General features: G+C 34.0%; 1 pseudogene; it reads left to right on the forward strand.

The window, feature by feature from the left end:
• Positions 1-721: 721 nt before the first annotated feature.
• LOC149559553 (protein SMALL AUXIN UP-REGULATED RNA 12 pseudogene) lies at positions 722-1,198 on the forward strand (annotated as a pseudogene).
• Positions 1,199-5,096: the final 3,898 nt, after the last annotated feature.

Genomic DNA, 5,096 nt, shown 5'->3' on the forward strand with positions numbered 1-5,096 from the left:
TGCAAAACAATAGTGATGCAGATACAATGAAGAACAAACCCAGTACTAGGAATCCTATTGTGTTATGAGCCTGCCATACATACTTGGTGCTATTTCATGCTAACAACTTCACTATGATAAGAAGCTAAGTAGTAATAATAACTGTAAGTTTCAAAAAATTAACCTTTTCTAGTGAATACAAGCCTTTTTCAACAAGTAACAAAGATCAATACAGAGATGTTGCTCACTCACTACACACCCACAAAATTGGTAGCTGGAATGTGTTGCTTGGTTCCTGCAAAGTCCATGGAAATGTGGATTTAGCAAAGCATGCAGCAGAAAGCATTTTCATGTTGGAACCAAAACATGCAGGAGCCTATTCACTGCTGGCAAATGTATATGCTTCATCTGGTAGATGGGATGATGTAGCCAAAGTGAGAAAAATGTATATGCTTCTACTAATTTCTTTCCATTGTTTCTTTAGGATAATTTTCATTACATTAGATATATGCATAGAATATATGTAGAATCAAGCTTAGTGGGTATTGGGTAGAGAAATTTTAGACTCTGGAGAATATTTATGCTAAGCATTTACTCTTTTGAAATTTTCCTGGGTTAGGGTTTCTAAGACCTTGTGTTGATAGAGTCAATTTATTTTTATTTGTATTACACACCCATCAAAGTTAGAACATATCCTAAGTTTCCACTGACCTTAAATCTGACTATCTATAGATCTTGTAAAATGAGTGGATCAAGCAAGGCAAACAAAATCCGGCAGATTGTGAAGTTGCAGCAGGTTGTGAAGAAATGGCACAAGTTGGCCAATACCCACAAGGAAACATCCACATCCATTAATGGGGGCTCTCAATGGAGCAGTAGAAAAGGTTCTCCTACTTATGTTCCAGAGGGCTACTTGGCTGTCTATGTGGGAAATGAGCTGAAGAGGTTCATTATTCCCATGAGATACTTGAATTTTCCAGTGTTTAGAAAATTTCTTGAGAAGGCAGAGGAGGAGTTTGGCTTCAACCACAAGGGGGCTCTCAATATTCCATGTGATACTATTGTTTTTGAGCATCTAATGTGGATGTTGGAGAAGGATGATGAGGCCACAAAGAATATGAGTTTGGAGCAGTTGAACAACTTTTATCGCCATGAAACAGACTGTGGATCTGAAGCTAAAGTCTCTAACAACAGTGCAATGGATAATTTTGAGCTTTGAACTTCAACTTAGAGATCATTTTTTTGATATATTTCAAGGTCCCTATCATAGCTTATATACAGAAAAGTGTTTGTCATTGACAGAGCATTTGAAATGAAACCTATAAGCAAGATTTGCAAGAACATATGAAACAACATCAGCACTATTATTGGCTTGCCAACATGTTGCCTGCAGAATATCAAAATCTTGTGTGTCTTTTCTTTTTATGTAATCTTGACAAAAAGAAGTTGAGACAAAATGGTTAGAATATTAAGTTTTATTGTGAAATCTCAATGACATCAACTTAAAATTAGGAAATAGTAAATCAAGAACAATTTAATGAAAATAGATGGATTATGTCCCATGAGATTCCTTCTATATCTTGTGGTTGATAGATGTATCTACAAACTATTTTCTTGCATTAGAAAGATTCACGTAACAAATCATATAATAAGATGTAAGCAATTTTTTATAAACACTCATCGCCTTCTAGGCCAAACTGTTAATGCCATTAATCACACTAGATTAATATCATGGAAGATAATGCTTATATCACAGAGAATAAACTGAAAACTATCATCATTATTCAGATCAACAGTGATTGGTATATCTATAGATACAAGTATTAGCAATAATAGGCAGATTGTTATTTATATTCGTTCAACAAGGGATCAATCTACATATAAAGGCAAATTGACATTGACAGATTGATCATAGATCAAGATTCATATTATTGAAACTATCTCTCTTTGAATTAAGAAATATATTGGAGACTCTTGTTGTTAAATATATTTTGTGTAAATTAAATTTGAAAATTTTCTTCCCTTATTAATTTGATCAAAGCAACAATGGTGATGTTTTTATAGGCAAGAAAGTGATGAGAATTTGGTGGATGTCCTTGCAAGTACTGAGAAATGGTTCTACTAAAATTTGATTCTGTATACTTTTTTAGGTTTTAGATGAGGATCATAATTTGATCTGAGTTTTAATTTCCTGTTATCTTCCTATATTTAAGTTTATATATTATATAAGTTAAGGATTGTTTCCATAGCTTTACTTTGCATGTTAGAAGACACTAGAAAAACTAAAATAGATTGAATTTGAAATTCTAACCTTATACAACTAAATCCATCAGGTATTCAAACAATCAGCATTCATGTTTTTCTACATCAACTAGTACAACTTTGTCTAGCTTTGATAGTTGAAAGAACAACAGCCAGCTATGAATGACTACTCAATGATCTAGAACAAATTTAGCTAACAGCTAGACAACAACAAATCATCCAAGTGGTATTTGCACCTAGATGGTACTTGTACATGCACAGGTTTAGCCATGTCCCCAAACATAGAAGTCTTTATTAAGTACAGACTTGAAGTGTAAGACATAGGGAGAATACATACTCATGCTCGACCACCTGATACTTGCCATGACCTTCAATTGAAACAATGTGTCTTCAGAGGCAGACTCAGAGTGATTATATTTCAGTTACTTGATATCTAAAGTCTTATGTGTTGGCCCATCTATTAAGTTCTAGCAAATGTTATTTCTTGCCTTTAATATTTGTGAACCATAATTTTATCTTCAATCATAGGGATGCCAAATGTGATGTGATCATTAAAATGGGCTCCCTTGCACCATGCCTAAAAAATTGGTTTTTCTCATTATGTCTCCTTATAAAGATAATTTTGAATGTATACATTCAGGATAGAAGCAGGCAAAATAGTGGAAAAGGAAAGAAGCAAAAAACAAATGAATGGAGAACATAGCAGCAAACAATGTATTATCTTTCTCATAATCTACACAACTTCATCAATATAACTTCATAGCATCATCAATAAGTAATAAATAACCATATCATAATAAGAGAGATTCAAATTCAGTTTGTGTAAGAGCATCTTGTTTCTATCACCTCCAAGATGTATTCAAGTAGGGATATGTACAAAAAGATGGAAGTAATGTGTATGATCAAACACAAAAGAAGTTCACTTGCATTAAAGAAACAATTGCATCAAGTCAAGATGGTAAAGGGAGAAACGATCATAACTTTCTTCATGAAGAGTTTAGAGTACTATTGTAGATGAAAATAACATTACATAACATTTAAAAAAACTAGAGCTTTCCATACAACATTAAGTACAATATATTTGAGCTTTCCATGTGGCATTAATTACAAACATGCGATATTAAGATCAAGCTCTATAATCATCCCACATCCTTTTGGCTATATCATCTCTAAACTTCCCCCAATCATCTTTATCACGCTGAGTCATCCCATATGTCTCAAGTATTGGTACATCTATCCCCTCACGATCATCTTCCTCTTCAATGTCAACTTCATAAGGAACACCATCCTCTATGGTAATGAAGTTGTGTAGTATGCAACATGCCAAAACAATCTTAATTTGGGTCATGATTTGATATGATGTTGCATGTCTTAGGATAGGAAAGCACTATTTCAAAATGCCAAATGCACGTTCAATTGCATTCCTAAGCGATGAGTGGCGGTGGTTAAACAACTCTTGTGGGCTATTTATTGGGTTTGCCCTCGAGAACTCTTTTAGATGGTAACGCGTGCAGTGATAAGGTGCAAGAAATCCAGGTACATTGGGATATCCAGCATCAACCAAATAATATTTTCCTACATAAAATAAAAATTGATTAATATAACTTTTTAAAAATTTTCATATGTAGCGGTATATAAAAATACTTGACATACCAAGGGGAAGTACCAACTGATCAGATCTTGATAAGGCTGAAGCTAGGACACGACTATTTGTAGCTGATCCTTCCCATCCAGCAAGGACATATTGAAACTTATAATCAAATGAACACACACCCATAACATTTTGAGACAAGTTTCCTTTTCTATCACGATATGGAGCTTGAGTGTCAACATCGACTGTGACTGGAATATGAGTTCCATCAATTGCTCCCACACAATCCTACAGTAAGAAAACTTATAATCAAAGGGACAAACTTATAGAATTTATAGTCAAGGAAACAAAAGTGTGCCAGTAGGATATGTACCTTGAAGTATGGATCAAAACGGTCCTTCCCACTAATTTATGGAGGAGTGTTTGGACTAGGTGGTAAGAAATAATTGCTATGGAGTGCCAAGATTGCCGTCAAAACCCTATGGAAATATCAGCTTATTGTCTCTCTCGAGTGACCAAAGTTATGAGCAATCTTACAATTCCTCAGATTATGGCCAAGAGTATGGAGAAACATCACCAATTGTTCTTCTAGTGTTAAGTTCAATGTATTTTTGATGGTTCCTTTTCCCCTAAGAATATCAGCTAGATGAAAGAAGGATTGTTTACTCATTCAAATTTGATCATGGCAATCAGTTTGATTCAAATAGATAATACTCTTATAAAAGGGAATCTTGTCTCTTTTGCACTTACATCTTGCTCTTCTGCCTTCTTGTGCGGTCGCTGCTATAGATGCAGCAAAGGCTGCAAGACCAACAACAAGAGCACAAACAAATCTTCTCTTCTTAGCAATGTGTCCTAGAATGTGTTTATTTTTCATTAGATCCATCAGCAACCTAAAACCAATGTAGAGACACATTCATTAGATCCATAGAATTTTTAAAATACAAAAAATCATATGATCAACAACTTTGTGAGAGTTAACATTAGAATTCAATGATGAATATAATTAAACCATCTCTTATTTGAAAAGAGAAAAAATAAACCAGTAAAAGTGAAAAAGACGGAATAGAGAATACTGTAAATTTGTGTTGTGAGATGGAATGGAGGGTAGCTCACTATAGGCTTAGGCAATTGGCTCCAGATGGAGCTATTATAGAAAAAGAAAATGTTGATTCGTAGGAAAAAGGATTCATACATGCAATGATACATTTTGATCTAAGCAACTTGGAATGCTAAAAAGGATGTTTTAATATACAGTTGTGGT

Source organism: Cupressus sempervirens, chromosome 5 (genome assembly GCF_028749045.1).
Source record: "Cupressus sempervirens isolate cs-2001-9-10 chromosome 5, ASM2874904v1, whole genome shotgun sequence".
Taxonomy (NCBI): Eukaryota; Viridiplantae; Streptophyta; class Pinopsida; order Cupressales; family Cupressaceae; genus Cupressus; species Cupressus sempervirens.